This window comes from Pongo pygmaeus, chromosome 1, assembly GCF_028885625.2.
Source record: "Pongo pygmaeus isolate AG05252 chromosome 1, NHGRI_mPonPyg2-v2.0_pri, whole genome shotgun sequence".
NCBI lineage: Eukaryota > Metazoa > Chordata > Mammalia > Primates > Hominidae > Pongo > Pongo pygmaeus.
The window spans coordinates 40,350,503-40,373,512 of NC_072373.2; positions in this window are offsets into that span (position 1 = coordinate 40,350,503).

A 23,010-nucleotide genomic window follows, 5' to 3' on the forward strand; every position below is an offset into this window, starting at 1 on the left:
TTCCCCCTTCTCTTTCTCAACCAAGTTACCTTGTACGGCCCTGACTTGACTGGGCACCAGAGCATCATATCAGATGATGAGTGATTGAGAGAGTGTGTGTGTGTGTGTGTGTGTACACATAAAGGACTGCCACAACCAACCTCTTATGTATAAAATCAATTTACTTTCCAGAAAACACTATGTTCTGAAATGCCATTTTGTGCAACACGATTTCAGGAGGAAACAACTGGTAATGATTATAGAACAGTAGAAGGTGGCATGTAACCTGGAATGCAATTGTGAGTTACAAATTATAAGAATTACAGAATTCCATAGGAAGGGATTGGGCATTAGGGACTGGAAGATCTGAGTTGAAAAACATCAAAATTGGAAGGATCCTGGAAAGAACACAGTTTAAAAGTTTTGCCCCTTTCCAAACACATCTCCATTTTACAGATGAGAAGACTGAGGCTCAGAAAGGTGAAGTCACTTGCCTGGGGTCAGAGAGTGAGTGGTAGAGCTGTACCAGAATAAGTAACAACTGGCAGAAGCAGCCCAGAAGTGGTTGGTCAAAGCCAAGAAGGACATGGTAATAGCAAATATTATTACAAAAACAATTTCCATTGATGGGATGCTTTGCAGCAGTCACTGTGTTAGTTATTAGGTATGCATTGTTCTTTTCCTTTTTTTTTTTTTTTTTCAGATAGAGTCTCGCTCTGTCACCCAAGCTGGAGTGCAGTGGCACGATCTCAGCTCACTGCAACCTCCACCTCCCAGGTTCAAGCGATTCTCCTATCTCAGCCTCCCGAGTAGCTGGGATTACAGGTGTGCACCACCACGCCCAGCTAGTTTTTGTATTTTTAGTGAAGGCAGGGTTTCACCATGTTGGCCAGGCTGGTCTTGAATTCCTGATCTCAGATGATCCACCGGCCTTGGCCTCCCAAAGTGCTGGGATTACAGGTGTGAGCCACCGCACCTGATCACATTGTTCTTTTAATATGTGACAGCTCTGTGAGATAAGTTGTAGACAAAGGTAATAAACATTTGTGTTTCTTTTTTTTTTTTTTTAATTTGGCTATTCAGAATCTGAATCCTCTTTTTATGTTTGAAGAATCTCTTGCTTTTTGAAGTGGTCAGTGACTACCTCTGTCAATGTTGAAAATGCCAGATGAAGAGCAGAAAGGAGTATTCCAAATGATGGCAGAGTCTGGAGCTGGATAATTTAGGGTTTAATCCCAGCTCTGCACATATTGCTGGGTACCTTGGTTAAGTTACATGGCTCTTCTGTGCCTCTGTTTCCTCATCAGTGAAAATGTGGGTGACATACTGATTTCACAGAGGTCTTGTGGGGATTAAGTGAATTAATATATGGAAATACAGCAAAAGTGCCTGGCACATAGTAAATACTTGGTAAATAATAGCTACCATTATCATTCAATTTCCAGCCCCATTAGCAGCTAGGGCATGGGCCCATGACTTGGGTTCCACCAATGAGACATTCACTTTACATACTGACAAGAAAAAGGAGGAGCTACCAAAAAAATCTTTTCTAGTTAGTATCATGTGGCTGCAACAGCAGTAACTATAACTAGTTCTAGAGACTTCAGTGGCAGCCTTTGGATTGCTGGTGCTTCCAGTAAACTATACAATATCCTTTAACACATTCCTTTAACACATTTCTGTTCTTGAATTATTAGTGAGTGTCAATTGCTTTTATCTAAGAATGTTGATGCATTAAAGCAGCATTATTGGCCGGGCTCAGTGGCTCACGCCTGTAATTCCAGCACTTTGGGAGGCTGAGGAGGGTGGATCATGAGGTCAGCAGATGGAGACCATCCTGGCTAACACAGTGAAACCCTGTCTCTACTAAAAATACAAAAAAATAGCTGGGCGTGGTGGCGGGCACCTGTAGTCCCAGCTACTCGGGAGGCTGAGGCAGGAGAATGGCATGAACCCAGGAGGTGGAGCTTGCAGTGAGCCGAGATCACACCACTGCACTCCAGGCTGAGCGACAGAGCGAGACTCCATCTCAACAACAACAACAACAACAAAAGCATTATTATTTTCAGCTCTTGGCAATTAAGAAATTTTTTCAAGGTCAGGTAGTTAGTGTGTAGTGAAACCAGAATTCCAAACCAGATTTTTCTCATTCCAAATCCTTGCTGTTAAGCACAATGCTGTTCTGTCACAGAGACTCATGGACTCCTATGTTAATGAACATTAGGAAGGCATCTAGTCCACCCTTCAGTGCAGGAATCTCTCATACAATACCCTAGCTGGTAGTCATCCTACCTCTGTTTCAACCCTATTCATAACAGGGTAATAGTTACCCTGTACTTGTTACTCTGTGCATGTTTATCTACAAAAAGAAGAGCAGCTGAAATGGTGTCTGATAATTGACAATTATCAGATATCTGACAATTAGCAGACACCTTTTCGGCTGCTCTTCTTTTTGTAGATAACATGCACAGACTGGATGGTGGATCAAAAAACACAGTTTTTGGTAAACACTGTTGTATTAGTTTTCTAGGACTGCTGTACTGACTTACCACAAACTGGGTGGATTACGACAATGGAAATTTATTATATTACTGTTTAGGAGGCCTGAAGTCCAAAATCAGGGTGTCAGCAGGGTTGCTTCCTTCTGGAGGCTTGAGGGAGAATCTGTTTCACGCCTCTCTCCTAGCTTCTAGTGCCCCCTGGAGTTCCTTGTCTAGCAGCTGCAGCTCTTCAATCTTTGCCTCCCTCATCACATGGTCATCTTCTATTGGTGTGTCTTTTCTGTGTCTTTGTGTCAAAATATCCCTCTCCTTTCTCTTGTAGAGCCTACCCCAATTCAGCATGACCTCATCTTAACTTGATTACAATGGCAAAAACCTATTTTCAGATAAGGACATATTCACAGGTGTGAGCATTAGGACTTGAACATATATTTTGGGTGACATAATTCAGCTCACAACAACTGATAAGCAAAATTAAAAGACACACTGGCCGATGTGAGAAAGAGGCGTATAGGAAAATGAAAGGGCAAGGGACTGGCAGGCAGATCTGTCTGCTGGAGATGGGTCCTGTTCCTCCCTGATAAACTACAGTAGCTCTTGAAAAAGGTTCCAGTACTGACATACATATAGATTAAAACATTAACATTTACCTCCCTGGAACCCCGCCTTTCCAAGAAGTAACTACTACTATGGGAATTTTTTTCAGCCCTAGTTAAAAAACAATTTTCTCTATTAATGCATAAATTTTTTTAAGAATATGAGTTCACGCTGTGTTATAATTCTTTTTTTTCTTTTTATTATTATTATTATTATACTTTAGGCTCTATGGTACATGTGCGCAACGTGCAGGTAAGTTACATATGTATACATGTGCCATGCTGGTGCGCTGCACCCACCAACTCGTCATCTAATATTAGGTATATCTCCCAATGCTATCCCTCCCCCCTCCCCCCACCCCACAACAGTCCCCGAAGTGTGATGTTCCCCTTCCTGTGTCCATGTGTTCTCATTGTTCAATTCCCACCTATGAGTGAGAATATGCGGTGTTTGGTTTTTTGTTCTTGCGATAGTTTACTGAGAATGATGATTTCCAATTTCATCCATGTCCCTACAAAGGACGAGAACTCATCATTTTTTATGGCTGCATAGTTTTCCATGGTGTATATGTGTTATAATTCTTATTTGTGTTGTTTTCCATCTGGCTATTTTCTCTTAGATTTGTGCTTACATCAGCAAATACGTCTACCTTATTCTTAGTTGTTCCACCTTTGGTCTGCCGTTAGTGTTTCTAGTTTTTCACCATTACAAGTAAACATAAGTTAACAAACTTATGCAAAAAGAAATCTTTGTACACCTATGCAAGCATTTTAGAGTTGATCCCAACAAGCACTGTTATTATGTCCAAGGGAATGTATTTAAAAATTTTCTTAGATATTACTGTCTTCTAGAAATTAGTTTGTTAACTCATTCTCTCACAAATAGTAGATGATTGCCTATTTTTGTGTATTCTTGCCCATGCTGATTTTTTTTGCTAATATAGAAAAAAAAATATGTAAAGAGAGAGAGAAAGAAAGAGAGAGAGAGAAGCGTATACATTTTTCACCTCTTTGTTATTTTTTATTTGTTTATTTATTTTTTGAGATGGCGTCTCACTCTGTCACCCAGGCTGAAGTGCAGTGGTATGATCTCAGCTCACTGCAACCTCCACCTCCCGGGTCCAAGCAATTCTCCTTCTTCAGTCTTCCAAGTAGCTGGGACTACAGGCATGTGCCACCACGCCCAACTCATTTTTGTATTTTTAGTAGAGACGGGGTTTCACCATGTTGGTCAGGCTGGTCTCAAACTCCTGACCTCAGGTGATCCACCCACCTTGGCCTCCCAAAGTGCTGGGCTTACAGATGTGAGCCACCATGCCCGGCCACCCTCCTCTTATTCCTGGTGAGGTTGAGCAACTTAATCTTCATTGGCTATTTGATTTGTTCTGTGAATTTCCTGTTTGTATTTTTAAAAATTTAGTCTATATATTTTAAAATTAATTTGTAGCTGTGATTTATATACTTTGGATATTAATCTTTTGTTTCATACAATCATTGCAAATATTTTCTCCCAGTCTTTCCTGGTGTTTTATAATTATTTTCAGTCTTTTGAGTATAGAAGCTTTAAAGTTTTATGTAATCACATCTGTTAATTTTTTTCATGTTTCTGTGTCTTCTACTTTTTTCTGATACTTTTATAGTTTTCATTTTCACATTTAGATGCTTGCATTTAAATGGATTTTATTTTTGTGCATAGTGGGAGAGTTCAGACTTTTTTCCAAAAAGCTAATTTCAACACTATTTATTGACTAGTCTACACAAGAAGTTTGTTGGCAAACTGTGGCCCAAAGGCCACATTTTGCTCAGTACCTGTTTTTGTACATAAAGTTTTGTTGGAACACAGCTATTTGTTTAGTATTGCCTATGGCTGTTTTCACACTACAGTGGCAGAGTTGAGTAGTTGCAACAGAGACTTTGTCCCACAAAGTCTAAAATATTTATAATATTGTCTTGTAAAGAAAAGGTTTTCTGATCCCTGATTCCCCACTGATCTGAAATACCTTCTTATATATATACTAACTGTCTGTTTGTATAATGACTGAGTGCTAGTTTTCTCAACTTATTTATGAATCTATTCCTGGGTCAATACCACGCCACACAATGGTAGGTTTATAGTATGTTTTGATATCTGTATGACAAACACTCATTTGTTTTTCTTTTCCAAAAATTTATTTGCTCTTTTACATAAATCATTTTCTGTATAAACTTTAGAAATGTAAAATTTTAAAACACATGAACAAATAAAAACTCTTGAAATTCTGATAGAAAATTTTAGTGAACTTGTAGATCTGGAGAGGATTGACATATTCACTATATTGACGCTTCTGCTTCAGAAACATGGTATGCCTTGACATTAATGTTAGACTCTTCTCCTTCATTGAGGAAAGTTTTATAGTTTTCTTCTATAGGTCTTGCATAATTTCTTTTTAGATTTGTGCATGTATATTTAGCAGATTTTGATTGCTAGTGCACACTGGACATTTGCAATTTTGCTATTTTGCCATCCATACTCCTTTTCTATGTTGAGAGAATCTCAAGGCATGAGAAAGGAGGACCTCTGTTTCCTACTTATCTCTCACTACAGAAGATAAAGTAGTGGGGGCATTTTATCTTCCTTCCCTGGGTAGCTAGAGAATGGACACATAATTTAAGTTTGGTTAATGAAATGCCACTGTCAGATTGTAAACCCTAAGAGAATAAGGTAAAGGGTTAGTTAGAGACCTTTTTTGGCATAGCAGGTGCCTGGAGGCCAGAGTTCTGTTCAGTGGCATGGTGGTGCAATTGCTGGGATGGAGCAGTCCAGCAGCATGGTAGTGGGCATCCAGTGGTGGCGTCAGTGGTGGTGTGCTATGCCAATTGCCTTTGGCATGATCTTGGCTGAACATTGTTTGCCTTGGTTCTTCCTGAACCCCTGTTCCCAGTCAATGCAGTGGACTACCTAACACCCTACCAATAAGCTTTGTTTCTGTCTAAGATAGCCAGAATCAGTTTCTGTTGTTTATAACCAAGAAACCTGACAAGAGTCCATCTTGCATTACAATTTACAATTGGTTATTTTTGATGCATATAGAAGCTATCGATGTTTGCAGTAGTCTTAGAAGTCAAAGATAAAATTGATTATTTTATCTTCAGGTCATTCATAGTTAGAGGATTTTGAAGCTGAAATAATCCCAAGAGCTCCTGGATACAGAACACCTACTATGTGGCAGACACATATTTTCTGTATTGCTTTCAATCTCCTTAATTATCTTAGAGAACTGGCATTTTTTATTTCTACTTTTACAAATAAGGAAATGGAGTTTTGGAGAGATTACATGGTTGTGTAATTCATGAGGAGTGGAGCCCGATTTTGAACTTGTGTTTGTTCTATCACTAAGTCTCTGATGTTTTGAGTTCCTCAAGCTGACTTTCTAAATAAACGTCTTTTAAATATTTACTTCCCAGAGCTGGGCGCAGTGGCTGATGCCTGTAATCCCAGCACTTTGGGAGGCTGAGGTGGGTGGATCATGAGGTCACGAGATCGAGATCGTCCTGGCTAACATGGTGAAACCCCACCTCTACTAAAAATACAAAAAATTAGCTGGACATGGTGGCAGGTGCCTGTAGTCCCAGCTACTCGGGAGGCTGAGGCAGGAGAATGGCATGAACCCAGGAGGCGGAGCTTGCAGTGAGCTGAGATGGCGCCACTGCACTCCAGCCTGGGTGACAGAGTGAGACTCCGTCTCAAAAAAAAAAAATTTACTTCCCAGATACGCATATGCAATATTCATCACTTTTTTTCTCTAAGAACATTGACTGTGATCCCAGGTTCAATTCAGACCTTCAAGTTTTGTTCTTGTCATTTTCTTTGGCTTTCACTGCCTCTGCACCTGAAACTAGACAATTTTTGCACAAATGCATCATTCTTTCCCTCCCTTTCTCCATTTTATGTATTTGAATTCTTCATGAAGCCTCTGTGATGTTCTCTTCTTTTCTGAACTTCTGCAGCACATCTCAATTCCACTCACCTGACACTTAAACTTATACAGCTTTGCACTTTTATTGGCTTTTTAGGCATGTCTACCTTATCACTCATACAAAACTGTTCTGACTCTAGAGAAAAAAATGTACCCTATTCATCCTTGTGGTCCCTGTAGCTTCCATGTTAAATGGCGTGCCCATGGTAACTCTAGAAACATCAACAATCTCTAAAGCTCTGAGGTCTTAAAAAACAATTGACTTTTGTATGAAACAGTTCAACCTGTGGCTGCTCTCTATCTGGAGAGCATGTATCTCTATGGCGGTAGTTTTCTGATTCTGTCTTTAAATTACTTCAGATTTGGCAAGTTTTATTACAAATGCCTGAAGCATGGATTGTGACCAGTTGACAATCTCCACCACCATGAGACCTGGGCGGGAGGCCGTGGGCAGACCTGGAGCACACGGTAGCACACGGACATGGGGTAAGGTGGCTCTGTAGCCCAGTTTGTACTTTGCTCCCAAACCTGCTTCCCTGAAAGAGGGCTGTGCCATCTGGAGGTCGAGGCACTTTTTCTAATTTGCACAAAAATTATCTAGGCTCACAGAGGCCCTGGGTATGGGTTTTGCCTAAAGCAGGAAATACTGGTGGTAGACAACACAAAGCATTTTCTTAGTCAGAAATCAAGACATTGATACTGGTGGTTTTTCCCTCTATAGAAATTTTAATATCAAAAATGACCATAGTCTCAGAGAACCTTAGTTTTATATTTACCTGAAGACGAGGGGAATAAATGTATCCATGGATTCCTAATTTTGGTAAATCGCTTAAACTGTAAAGGGTTTTAAGATTCATTGCTCAGAGGAGTTGTAGGAGAACAGGGGTGGGAGCTGATGTACCAAGTGTGCCTCAGACTGAAACTGGAAGGGATCATCATCCCCAATGTCCTTGCCCCTTTTCCATGTGTACACCTATCCTGTGTCCGTCTGTCACCTCTCCTTGGGATGGATACTAAATCATGGTGTGTTCACATTTCTGATCTGAGATTTTGTTAGTGCAATTCTACATTAATAATGGAGCCTTAGGTCTCTCTCCCAATACCTGCATCTAAGGCCAATTCATTGCCCAGCATCTCAGGTCATTCTGTCTTGTCAGGGGGAGGCTCTTGGAGGTAAGGGGGTACACACACGCAGGCACTGAGGCCACTCTCCCTCAGAGTTTCTCTGCCTCATCAGCCGAAGAAGAGAGTCCTACCCTATCTGGTTTCACAAATGTCTCCCAGGGCCGCAGAAACTCTCATACTGGCTTTAGAGTCATTATTTTCCTCCTTCTAGAGGTCTGGTGACTTCAGTTTATAAGCTCTAATTTTGCCCCTGAGGAAAGATGGATTTTTCTAAAACATATTCATCAATACTATTCAGGCTGATTCTACCCCTCTAAACTAATATGCTGATCCAGTGTCCTAAGGATTTAGTGGCCATATTTTCCAAATGCAAATTCGGAATACATGGTCTGACAAGGTGATAGAATATTTGAAATTGGGACTGACCTAGAAAATTCAGGACACGCAGCTGTCATACATAATGGCAACACGGCCTAGATAACACACAACATTTTCCCTGAAGCCTGTCTGCATCATGACAGCTTCATCTGATGGTCCAAGATAGCCTGTCTCTTTCTGTTTTGGGTCACCCAGTTAGTATATCCTCATTTCCTCTTGGAGGGATGAATCCTGCGTTCAGCTTATTTACAACACAGGGATGACTGACAAGCTGTGTGCCCAACTCCACCCACTCTGACAGGTCAACTTGACTATATGTGAAGGAAGCATCCTCCAGGACCTCTGGTAACGGAAGGAACCAGCCTAACCACACTGAACATCAGACTTTGGGGGGGCGGGGTCTGGAAAGCTCTCCTTCAGCCTGTGTGTGTGAGTTAATATTCGTGGAGTGTGGATACGGTCTCTATTTGGGAGATAAAGGAAAGGAAGGAATTTTGTACATCAACACCTGGGGAAAACATGGGGAAAGTGAAAGGGAAGCTTGCTTTTCCTGTGCTAGACTGAGAGAAAGAGCTGGAATTGGTCTTCACGATAGAGAGAGCTGCAGGATAGTTTTCTTGGGAAGCTTTATGAAATTTCAAGCATGAATATTGTTGCTCAGGATCTAGTGGGTAAAGGAGAGAACTGAATTTAGGAGAGGGGCTTTCTTCCTATTTCTGGAGTTCAGGTACCTCTAGGATTTATGGTGTGGGGAAGACTCGGAGAGAATACCTGTTATGGAGTGAATTTTGTCTCCCCCTAATTTGCAGGTTGAAGCCTTAAGCCCTCCATGTGACTGAATTGGAGACAGGGCCTTTCAGGAAGTGATTAAGGTTAAGTCAGGTCACGAGGTGGGGCCCTCATCTGATGGAGCTGGTATCTTCATGAAAGGAAGAGACCTCAGAGATCTTGTTCTCTCTGCCATGCGAGGGCACAGGGAGAAGGCAGCTGTCTGCAAACCAGGAGGAGGGCCCTCAGTAGAAAGCAAATCCTATCAGAACCTTGATCTTGAATTTCCTATCCTCCAAAACTGTGAGAAAAAAAATTTCAGTTTAAGGCACCCAGGCAATGGTATTTTGTTATGATAGCAGACCAAGACAGCACCTTTATCATAGACATTATTGTTTTTTTTAGAGTATATTGGTGACCTAGGTGTGGGAGGATAGAGAATACAGAGACTCAGCAGGGAGTTCTAGAGCCGGACTGAGTGGATTTGTATCCTGCGCTGCCATTCACTAGCTCCTCAACCTTCAGTAAGTTACTTGACCTCTCTGTGCCTTGATTTCCTCATCTGAAAAATGGGTCTAATATTTAAAGATTAAATTAACAAATATATGTAAAGGGCTTAAAGCAGTGACTAGCATGTGGAAAGGTCTCAGAAAGCGTTTGCTATTATTGGTGTTATTTTTGTTGTTGCTATAAGGAAGTCAGAATAGAATAACATTAATGGAATTATTTTTGAGCTCATTAAATACCTTGCTGGAGCTCCCACAAACAACCTGCACAGGCTTTTACAGGGGGCGTTGAGGGTCTATGGTCAATCAGTTGATATACATGTCTTTGCAAATTTGGACATAAATATTAATGTAATCTCATTTATATCCATGGGTTGATGAGGCCAGAGAGCATCAGTGCAACATATAATTACAGTTTTATCATGCTCCATGCAGCAGAAACTGCTAGGTTCTCACTGAAGTCTATGCTTTCTACTTCCTGGGTAGAAAGACTGTGGGTCTAGCCTCTCTTGTTGGTAGGTGCATTTATGTGATAGAAGTCCAGCCAGTGGAAGGTGACACAGCAATGACGTGTGCCACTCCCAGGCTTGGCCTCTGAAAATTCCCATGCATGTCTTCTTCATTGTGTCTTCAAGGTGGCAGAAATGAGAATATATAAAGAATAACACCCACATCTTGAAAATGGCATAGCCTCCAGTAGTCTGGGTCCTTGAATAATTGCCAACTGTTCATCCAACCAGCAATAAATAATTTTGTGTGTGCATTTGTATTATACATTTTGAAGGGTTCTTTGCTATAGTAGCCTAATGTACTTCAAATATCATGAGCCTATCAAAAGCACAAAATGTCTCTTATTTCTTCAAAAGGGTTATTTACTTACAGCATTATAGATGTTGCTGTAACTATGAATAGTCAGGCCTCATGGGATTTGATCATAAAGCACTTTTATATTTATCTTCTACTGTTCTTTTACACTTGCTCAGTGGTAGTGGCTCTGCCTTTCCATGGATACAAACTAGGATAAACAGCTTGACTTTTCTGGTCAGTTTCAGGAAAGAAAAAATCTATGTTTACTTAAAATTGCAAACAGACTCAGTTTGGAAATTAAAAATGTCCATTTCTGTATATTAATAATAACAAAAGACTTCGGCTTCATCAAAAGTTCACATTTTACTCTTTCACTTTCTTTTCTGCTAATGGCATGTTGCAGATGAGATTCCTGCCTTGGGGAAAGAAGATGTGGTTGGTTTCTTCTCTTTTTCTATCTGACCCTCCCAGGTTAAACTGGACTATGGAATATGGGAGGTGGTATGGATGTAAGGAGACGTAAGAGGAGTGGAGAAGTTTTTAGCTTACAGGCACTGTTGGGATGAGAGATGTTGGCCTGAGAGATGTTTACATCTGTCTGTCTCTATCATGAGACTGTTTTGTATGCTCTTTGGAAACTTCTCATCATAGATAGTCTCTCATCTGGAATTTCCTTAATCTGGATATATGCTTCTCTATCTGACTTTGTTCTTCTTCAGTCCTTAAAAATCAACGGTCTACTTCTAGATTCTCTTTGTTAAGGTCTTAGTGCCATTTAGGTGAACTATTTTAAAAAGCATTTTAAATCCCCTAATTCTGACTCTGATTGATATCCTTTGATCAGTCAAACTTTGAGCATGTCAACATAGAAGAAACTCTTCTTTGTTTTACCACCAATGCAGCTGCCAGCTTATCTTTTGTTTTCTAGATTTCCAGAATGTCAATAAGACATCAGCCCACGGCAAGTACCCCAACCCCATTTAACTGTAGGGACACATACGAAGCCCATTGATTATTTCCATGTGACTCTTCTCTTGAAGTTAGGTGGACAAGAAGGAATGCTCATAACACCACTATCTCCAAAGACATTCTCATCACAAATATTCTCCCCATATTCGTTCTCTCCACCCTTGTATCCTTAATGTGGGCAGAAAGATGGGGGCTATCTAAGAATTATAACACTGGTTCTTATCATTTCCTCTGAAATTTGGCATCTTGATTGTGTACCTGAACTTGGTGTCCATTATAATTGCAACTTAGATAAAACTTCTAGTTTAACATCCTGCTACAAAGATGTTAATTAAACTAATATGTCAAAAACTAGGGCAAGAGGTTCAGAGTTATAGCAAGTAGGCAGCTATTGAATGAACAGAAATTAGGATGTGTTAAGTCATCCAACATTGATTCTTTAATATATAACAGCTTCAGAAAAAGGCATCAGAGGTAGAGAGAAGTAGAAAACGCACATAGGCACTGCCTTCAGGGAGTTTATAGTCTAAATACAGAGAGCAATATTAACTAATCAAATAAAATAATACAGTTGACCCTTGAACAACACAGGTTTGAACTTTGCAGGTCCATTTATATGTGGATTTTCTTTCATCTCTGCCACCCCTGAGACAACAAGACCAACCCCTCACCTTGCTTCTCCTCCTCAGCCTTCTCAACATGAAGACAATGAAGACCTTTATTTATCTACTTTTACTCAATGAATGAAGTAAATATATTTTCTCTTCCTTATGATTTCTTAACATTTTCCATAGCTTTCTTTATGGTAAGAATACAGTGTATAGGTTGGGTTCAGTGGCTCATGCCTGTAATCTCAGTACTTTGGGAGGCTGAGGCAAGCAGATCACTTGAGGCCAGGAGTTTAAGACCAGCCTGGCCCACAAGGCAAAACCCTGTCTCTGCTAAAAATATAAAAAATTAGCTGGGTGTGGTGGCAAGCACCTGTAATCCTAGCTACTCGGGAGGCTGAGGCACAAGAATTGCTTGAACCTGGGAGGCAGGGATTGCAGTGGGCCAAGATCGTACCATTGCACTCCAGCCTGGGTGACAGGGCAATACTCCATCTCAAAAAAAAAAAAAAAAAAAATACTGTATGTAATGCATATAACATACAAAATATGTGTTAATTGACTGTTTTATGTTACTGATAAGTCTTCTGGTCAGCAGTAGGCTGTTACCAGTTAAATTTTGGGGGAATTAAATGTTATATACAGATTTTTGACTATGTGTGGGGGGTTGGTGTCCCAACCTGTATGTTGTTTGAAGGTCTACTGTGTATAATTTAAAATAGCAATGATTGTATGAAGAAACATTATAAGGTGTTATGGGGGAGAATGAGAGAACACTTGATTTAGATGGAAGATTTGTAATGAAAAGTCAGTAGGAGGTGAAGTTGGCCAGGTGAAAATTTGTGAGTATTTCAAGGAGAGGGAAGGTCATCTTTCAAATCTGCAAGGCTATAAATGGCACAGAAAATTTGCGGAATTGGAAGAAGACCAGAGGCCAGTGTTCCCAAAGGAATCCACCCATCATGCAACACCTTGGAAGTCACATAGAAGGCTTTGGACTTTAACCTGTAAAGCAATGGAAGCCCAATAAAGGAATGTAAACAGGACAGTGAGGGGGGCAGATTTGTATTTAGAAATGATCACATAAATTACTGTAAAAAGAATGAATTAAGACCAGGAGTAATCCTAGAAGCAGGGACACCTTCGTGGTGACCTGGAAGAAATGTGACGTGGACTGGGCATGATTATGGAGATAGATGGAAAGTACATGATTTATTTGGGATAGATTTAGAAAGTATAAACCATTGAATTGGATGAAGGAAAGGGAGTTGTTAAGGATGACTCTTAGGTTACTGTCATGGGCTAACGAGTGAATTGAGATGCCATTTACCTGAACTCTCTAGGAAGAAGCCAATTTTAGGTGGGGGAAAGATAAGGAGTTTAGTTCAGTGCACAATGAATTTGAGGAGTCTGTAGGACATGTAAACAGAGATGCTAAATAGACATTGTATGTACGAATCTGGAACTCAGAAGTATGACCTGCAGACATAAGTGTGGGAGTTGGCAGATAGTCATTATTTAGAGGTTGCATAAACGAGAAGTAGCCAGTGAGACTGAGAAAAAAGCAGGAGCGTATGACATTATCAAAGCAAATATATCAAGAAAGAAGGGTAGCTAGCTGTATTGGTTTCTGTTGAGATATCAAGTAAGAGAAGAAACTAAAATGAGTCCATTGGATTTTGCAACATGCAAGCCATTAGTGACCTTAGTGAGTATATGTAATGGATTTCCAGTTATTAATGGAGTTCCAGTTAGTGTCAGAAACCAGAGGAAAAAGAGCTTGGAGGAAAAGGTATTGAGTAGGTCACAATCATTCCGAGATCAAATACCAAAATTACAGAATTTGCAGTAACGTAATCAGAAAGATTCAGAAAGAAGGGCATGCACATAAGTCAGGAGTCGGGCATCCAAAATGAAGCTAGGATGAAATATTACATCAAAGTAACAAAGAACAATTTAGAATAAAATGATCCTCAGTGATTATTTAATCAAAATATAACTGTATGGATAAGTAAACTGAGGCTGAGAAATGACTTTGTCAGGGTTACACAGTGAAAGAATGGCTGAGCCAGGATTAGAAAGCTGTTCAGAGTCTACATCTGTTGCTTGTTCTGTTTGTGTTGCCTCTTGTGGCCTGCTTATTCTAGGCAAAAGACACAGGAGGAGGAATATGGCTCAGTTGTCAGGCAGCACCTGAGATCACTCCCAGCTGGAAGAAACTCATTGGAGCAGACTTAAGTGACCTATAACTCACAACAGGCAAGCCAGGGTCAGAAATAATCAAGCCTCAGCCTCGTAATTTATCAGCACCTGAAAGTCCGCTTCTGTGGTTGCCTGTCTCTTCCAGTTGCTCAGGCATGGGGCACACAGCTCTCTGTCCTCCAGTGGCAGGAGGACTTCATAAATGACATTTGATTATGCTCAACACAGCAGCCAGGGGCTATACACAAACTTCAATAAAGACGGCAAACACTAGCGATCTCCATAAAGCACAGAAGCCCCGGGGGGAATGGAATCGAAATCTTAATGTCGAGGTCCATGGCCACCAAAGCAAATGACAGCAAAATGCGAACAAATTGCAAAACCAATAATAATAAAATTCCTGCTTGTGCTGCCTGTAAGGCATCAGCTCTCCAATATCACCCCCAGGGAGCAAAGTCAGCTCTCCATGGGGTCAGTGGAGGCTATTAGAAGCCTGCTTGCTGGGCTTCTCAGCTGGAACCCAGGGCTGCTGAAATAGCTTTGCATTCAATTGTGTTCCAACCCTCTAATCCTGCCCTTCTGCCTGAGGGGAATCATAGGCAAATTTAGCCTTATTCCCAAGCCAGAAATATTTTTTGAGACATGTGAATCTTGATGTTTTTGATTTCTCAATTATGACCAAGTCTTGAATGACATTTTAGAATTTTAATGCTAGAAGTATTAGAGATCATTTCTCTCCCCTCAACTCCACCCCAAACTAAGACCTAAAGAAATGGAAGCGTTTGTCCCAAGTCATACAGCTTGTGACAGCACTGGATTGGAATCTGGAGCTCTGAACGTGCAGTCAGAGCTCCCAGGCAGATTCAGTGAAAGGGAACTTACTATTAAATAAGGAACTAAATATAGATGCTTTTTTTTTTTTTTTTTCTGTTCTAGGGGAGTCACAGCACTTACCTCACCTCAGGGGAAAATGTATTCTTTTGTTTAGGAACACACTTTAATGGGGGTTTTTTGGGTCATAAAAGCCATAGCCTTGGGTCTCATCTAAAATCGGGAAGTTAAGTGTCTGTGTAAAACCACACAGTCATGTAAAAGCATATTCTCCCTGGGGCCAGAGAGACTGTTCTGATGTGTCTGCTCTGATGCTAGTGGTGAGGAAGATTTCCCCTGGAGTGGAGTTCTGGTGGGTTCCTTGCTGTGAATAGAAGGGAGAATGGACTAGATTGAGAATTGCCTGTGGGCTTTGCAGATCCAAACTGTAGCCATGCGCGCCTTGCAGTGTTGGTAGCTCTAGACCTGTACTATGCAGAATATCTGACATCGCCCCGACGTTATCCATGTGAGCCTTCAGTAAAATGGTTTCCTAGCACAAACCTTTGTGCTAATGACGTTAATAACGGGTGGAATACAAGCCAAGCACTGTGTGGGCCTCTATCAGTGAAGAGGAGAGTTGCTTCCCTAACACTTGCCTCCCCCAAGCCTTTGAGGCCTGCAAGTGGTAGTAGCAGCGTAGAAAGAGAGGGCTGCATCGCAGGACTCTGGGAGCTGACAGGCAAGTGGAAGCCTCAGGGAGAGTAGGCAGGGATGAACAAGAGCCAGCGGCTGCAGAGGAGCAGGCGGCAGTGGGAGCTGGGTGGGGCAGGCTTGCCACAAAACCAAATCTACTGAGAGAAGGTAACCCCTGAAGGGATCTTGAGTGTGGGGTGAAAAGTGGGAGGAACTAGACTATGCTTTATGGAACTAGAAACTGCAAGCAGTAATCAGAGGTGACCCTGGCTTTGGGTGTTTGTGTTTGTCACTGTTAAACGTCACTGTCCTCATGTTAAAATAGGTTTGGTTATATTTATCAGTTATTGCTCTGGTTTAATTCAAATTGAAGTGCCATGGAAAATAAATCAATGTTTCTGGGGCATGGCAGTCTTCACTCCAAAGTCCATCTCCAGCAGGACGAGTGTCATAACTCCCTCACCTGTGTGCGCGACTGCCCGTATCTGTCAGCTCTAACATCATTCCAAAGGGCAAATGAGCAAAGGGTTGTGTTGTAGAGGGGGTTCCAGGCCCACTATGCCTTGAAAAGGTGGGACTGCTCTCTTTTAATCTCCCTTCTTATTTAGGGTTTCTGAATGAAAGAACCAGGAGCTGAAATTTCCCCTCTTCTGCATTTTGAGGTTAAGATCCCAGAAATGTTCAGTGTTCTTTTTTTTTTCTTTTTTTTTAATGGTGATAAAGAGTAAAGTTGTCTTAATCATCAGATACTTGCAGATGATGGAAATCGGTGGGGAGGGCTAGAGAGATGGAGAGGAGAAACAAGAGTCAGAGAGCATCCACACCTGTTATTGGGAGTTCTCTGGAGCTCGTGGGAAAACACCAATATGTATTTTGAGCTGTGTACATCTCATTTCACTGTTTAAAGGAAAATAGCAGGCCTAGGCCACAAGGGGCCCAAACAGAGAGAGGAGGCCTTGGGGTATACATATACTCAATACTGTGACCTTCTCAAATATAAACATTCCAGAGATGAATAGTTTATGACTTCTGCTGGTGCCTGAGATAGATAGCTTCATAAATGAATGAGTTAGGTTTGGCCACAGTAAACACCAACTGTAAGAAATCTGCAAGGCCAGCAGAAGAAAAACAAGGGACGAAGATTTCTAGTTGGCATTATAAGAAATGTGATTATTTCTCATTTGTAGCCTGTAGAACATATGTTGATTTTCATGCTGTAGTTTGTGTCTAAAGAAAAAGGATTCTTGCTGTTTGTGGCTGATACTGTAGCTTGTCTGCCTGACAACCCTTCTCTCTGTTTCTGTATTATAACCCTGACTTTGTTTTGGGTGACAGAGAGTCTAGTTATTTCCCAGTCCCTCTTTGCAAATAGAGGTGACTGAATAAAACACTTCCAGCCAGCGAGATATCAGAAGTCACTAGATAAAACTTCTGGAAAGGCTTTGGGGTGGGGTACAGGTTAATCTGGCTCTTGCATTTTCTCCTTGCTCACTGCCCTTCTACCCTCTTCTAAGAGCTGAAGCTGGGATGTGTAGAGGTTCCCTGTGACCATGCGGATGACAGATGACCACTAAGGGGGCAGTGCAGGAGCACAGGGTGGGTGGTCCCCACACCAGAGGGCAGCCTCCCTCTGGACTTCTTATGCAGGAGAGAAATTAGCCCCTTAACGTCTTTGTGAATGTGACTGTTGAAGCCGAAGGCAATTCTGAGTGGTCTTTTTTAACTTCAAGGTACACATGGAGAAAAACGCAAGTTGGAATTAGAGGCAAGTCCACTGCAGATCTCAGGTTACCTCCATGATGACACGGTCTGTAAAACACAGGAGATAGTCCAAGATCATAAATATGGGCTCAAATGTGTCTCTATGTACAGGAAATTCCAGAAAGAAAGGATGGTAGCTTTATAAACATAGCTTCTGGTGGAAGCTTTATAAGTGTTGTAGGTGTTTTCATGCTCAGTATGTAGCAAGCGCTACACGAAATGGAATGGAACGCAGAAGTCTGTAGAACTGCCCAGATACGTTGCCAAACCATGGAGATGTGTATATATATCATCCGCCTCTCACCCACCTCTTTGTCTCACACCTCTCTCGCACCTCCATCAACCCCCCTCACTCCCTATCACCTCCCTTCTCACGCCTCTTTTTGTTAGCCCTTTCTCTCATGTCTCATTTCTTTCTCACCCCTGTTTTCTGTCACCCCCTTCACTTCTCTTTAGCTCTCACCTCTCTTTCATGTCTCTCTCATATCTGTCTCTTATATATCTCTCATGTCTCTCATATATATCTCATCTCTATTATATACCGTATGTGTATATATGTATATATATACATATATTCCAGGAGAGATCTGAAGTGAAGGTCCAGGGGTTGGTGGCCTTTCCCTTGTGGTCCAGCTGCCTTGGTCTGAGGGTGCTCAGCTCCAGTAAGAGTCCTCATGGGCCATGTACTTCACCCATGCAACTCAGAGGCAGCCACAGTGCACACGGTGAACATACCCAGTGAACTTGCGTTTTTCTCCATGTGTATGTATATATACACATACATTATATATATATTTGAGACCAGGATGCTGAAGGCTCAGGATACCCAATATGGTCAAATGGGTATGTCACCTATATTGACATTAATTGTTCTTCCACAGGCAAAGCCTGCTGTTAGATTCGTGAAATCTATATGTTATCTCTACCTTGATAGAGGAAAAGGTGACTTGTGTTTAATTTTGTAAGTTGAGTCAGATTTGAAACGGCACAAAGGAAGCCTGCCACATACCTGGAAGAATATTTTGTAAAGTGAATCAAGCCACCATCCCACTTCATTTAATGTCTGCTCTCCCCACATCAGGCTACATATCTGCTTTGTACATTTTTACTGACTATAGCTCAGGTTTCCTGAAAAGGGGCGTGTTATTGGCAATTATTTGTTGCCATCATTAACAAGCAGGGCAGCCCCATAGAGCACCGAAGAGAACACTGGCAGCTGAGTAGTAAAGGGAGGCATTTGCTGGTAAAGTAAGCAAAAGCAGTTGTGGACAGCTTTTATGAGCTTTTAGAAACAGGCTGAAAAGTGATGCTCTCCTTCTGACTGCTAAGCTCAGCCTGAATGACGAGGAGAAGGTAAATACACTAACAAATTGTTCTGCAAAAGTGGCTGCAAGGTGACTTTTTTCAAAGGAAGCATATTGGAGATAAAATGAGGTGACCTTTTAATGTGCTGCTCCCAGTCAAGTGATTATGAGTTGCTTTATAACAAACACCACCAGGAGTTGCATCCCAAGCGACTTCTTTAACGTTGCCCCCAGAAATTTAATTTGGAGATCTGATGGAGACCCACTAGAAAGGGCAGCCACCATCTGAACAACCCCCATTCTCTAAGACCTTCACACATACACACTCACACAAGGAATTAAAATTGATTTTCAATGTTTTGGCAGTCGCAGGAGACTCTAGTCCCTCCGGCAGCATTTCCCAAAGAAGACATTACCTATCAGAGCTGGTCAGCATCAGCAATCTCTCAGATAAATAATTTATATGGGGAACTAATAAAATAATGGAGTACTTCAGGGGCTGGTAATAAGCGTGCAGATGAGAGCCTCCTGGGTGCACTCCACAAGAGGCAGAATCCACAGCCTGGGTGCACTGCCTGTCTTTACTTTAACTGCCTATACTGCTCCAACTCCCACGTCTCATCCATAGAATGCCATCCCCTGGCTGTACTTTCTTGTACTTTAAACTTGTATAAATCCTCTCCATCCTTTAATGACCAGCTCCACACTGTTTTTGATGTAGACTTTCTTGCCATTCCGATCCTAATCTCTCTCCCGCTCCAATCTCCACAGTGCTTATGTTTATATGACTTGTCTCATCCCTTTTGAAATAGCCATGTGCTACTCCTGGCATTGCTATTTTATTTATTTAATTTGTACAGTCATTAGATTATAAGTGTTTTAGAGATAGAGGCATGTTGAATAGCCCCTAAATCCTCAACAGTGTATGTAGTGCATTGCTGCATATCTGCCAGTTGCATGCATTTGCTGACTCGCCTGCAGGGCAAGAATCCTCTCAAAGAATCATTTCTTCTATTGTTTGTGTCTAACAGGTGATGGAGGGTCTAAATATATTGAATTTTGGTGGCAATTTTAGAGGCAAGCATTCTTTTGTTTTTGAGGAAGTATACAACCTATGCCCAAGAAATAAAAATACCAGATTATTCTGGAAGAATAGCGGAGACTCTAATTAGCATTTAATTTTTAAAAATTGTCCTTTCTGGAAGGTAATCTTTTGTCTTAGCTTGCCTTTGGGCCAATGGGATGGCATCAAAAAGAAGGGGCCTTAAAGGCAGGAAGGAGATAATGAGACCCAAGTGGAGCTCCGTCTTTGCCCACAAGGAGGGCTGGCTTCTTTATCTGATGTCTGCAATGGCCGAATCCTCCCCTTTTACTTAGGGGTCATCTTTGCACAGCAGGGACCTTTCATGGAATCTTCAGCTCCAAGAAACAGTTATAAATCTCTCTCTCTTAAAGCCTTGAGTCGGCTTCCCTCCTGTGTTCTCCCATTTTTGCCTGTTCAAGAAAGCCCCTAGGTATTGGGTAGAAACAGATGCTCTGACACCTCAGGAGCTCTCACTTTCTCCCTCCTGGTACAGCTCTCTAGATTCACACAGGAAGCCAGAGTTCTGCAGCTGCCTATTGATAAGGCTTTGTATTCCTTTGGATATTAGCAGTCCATACAATTTTACATGTAAGCATGATGGTTGCTAGCACCAGAACAAAAACATCCAAAAATGCACACTGAATTGGAAGAAATGTTGCAGATTTCTACTTCAGATCTTAAAGTATATGGGGAAGAGATAATCTCTGACAATGAAGGGAATAAAATATTAAGGTATTTTACAGCTTCTCTAGAACTTTAAAAAAAGTGTTAATAGCTTTTGGTCTAGAACAACTCAAAGGAAATCTTTCTTGGAGGAAAAATATACAATTGGCAAAGCTCACAATTTCTTTTCTTTCTCTTCCTTCTTAGCTGGGTAAAGAGAAGTATGATTATTTTTGGACAGTGGGTGGCTGGTTCATTTCTTTGATCTATTACCACAAGACATCAGCCCAAACTTCTCACCATGTTTCCAGTATGGTACAGAGGGAGGTAAGAAAGTCCTATGTGGCTCTTTCACAAGCTGGGTCCAAGGAAGAAAATCTATTATTTAAAGGTTCTGTTTATTGGGATTTCTTTTTCAAATCTTTGTGTCATTCTACATAAGTCACAAGGTGATCCCAAAGCAGGCATTGCAGGAAAAATAATGGGTGCAGGCTGGGAATGATCATTTAAACCAATGAGCTGGTGTTTTCATAGCTGGCATTTTCTGGGAAGAGCCTCTTAATCTTTGCAGCTGCCTTAGGAAAAGTGCATCCTTAATTTATTATTATTATTATTATTATTGAGATGGAGTTTCATTCTGTCACCCAGGTTGGAGTGCAGTGCACGATCATGACTCGGGTGATTCTCCCACCTCAGCCTTCTGAGTAGATGGAACTACAGGTGTGCATCACTATGCCCAGCTAATTTTTGTATTTTTTCATAGAGACCGGGTCTTGCCATGTTGCCTAGGCCAGTCTCGAACTTCTGGGCTCAGGTGATCTGTCCTCCTTGGCCTCCCAAAGTGCTGGGATTACAGGCATGAGCCACCATACCTGGCCTAAGTGCATCCTTAATGACAAACAGGCCAGGGCAAGAACATGGTCAAGTAGCCCCAACTGTGACCCTGACTTAGGTCTGCAGTATTATTTTCTTAGGAATGAAATGGTTCAGATACACTTCAGTTTGCATTTAATTCCTAAGGGTTAAGATGTAAACCACAAGCATTCTTCAACTTTCCTCATCATTGCTAGAAGAGTCTTTCACATTTGTAATATTTTAGAGTTTTATTTATTAATTCAGCAACTTTTTAAACTTTTAAGTTCAGGGGTACACGGGCAGGTTTGTTACATAGGAAAACTTGTGTCATGGGGTTTGTTGTAGATTATTTCATCACCCAGATATTAAACCTAGTATCTATTAGTTACTCTTCCTGATGTTCTCTGTCTGCCCACCTTCCACCCTCAGATAGGCCCCAGTGTGTGTAGTTCCCCTTTATGTTTCCATGTGTTCTCATCATTTAGCTTCTCACTTATACGTGAGAACATGTGGTGTTTGGCTTTCTGTTTCTGCATAAATTTGCTAAGAATAATGGCCTCCAGCTCCATCCATGTCCCCGCAAAAGACATGATTTCATTATTTTTTTTGTGGCTGCATAGTATTCCATAGTATTCCATGGTATATATGTACCACATTTTCTTTATCCAGTCTATCATTGATGGCCATTTAGGTTGATTCCATATCTTTGGTATTGTGAATAGTGCTGCAATGAACATACATGTGGGTGTGTCTTTATAATAGAACTTATAGAAGTTATATTTCTTTGGGTATATACACAGTAATGGGATTGCTGAGTTCAATGGTATTTCTGTCTTTAGGTCTTTGAGGAATCACCATACTGTCTTCCACAATGGTTGAACTAATTTACGCTTTACAGACAGTATATAGACGTTCCTTTCCCTCCACAAACCTTCCCAGCATCTGTTATTTTTTGACTTTTTAACAATAGCCATTCTGACTGGTGTGAAATGGTATTTTATTGTGGTTTTGATTTGAATTTCTAATGATCACTGATGTTGAGCTTTTTTTCATATGATTGTTGGTACATGAATATCTTCTTCTGAGAAGTGTCTGTTCATGTCTTTTGCCCACTTTATTTACGGGGATGCTTGGTTTTTTCTTGTAAATTTGTGTAAGTTCCTTATAGATGCTGGATATCAGACCTTCGTTGGATATATAGTTTACAAAACTTCTGCCATTCTGTAGGTTGTCTGTTTGTTCTGTTGATAATTTATTTTACTGTGTAGAAGCTCCTAAGTTTAATTAGATTCTATTTGTCAATTTTTGCTTCTGTTGCAATTGCTTTTGGCAACTTCAACAAGAAATGTTTTCCTCTGCCTATGTCCTGAGTGGTATTGCCTAGTTTGTCTTCCAGGGTTTTTATAGTTTTGGATTTTACACTTATAAGTTTTTAATCCATC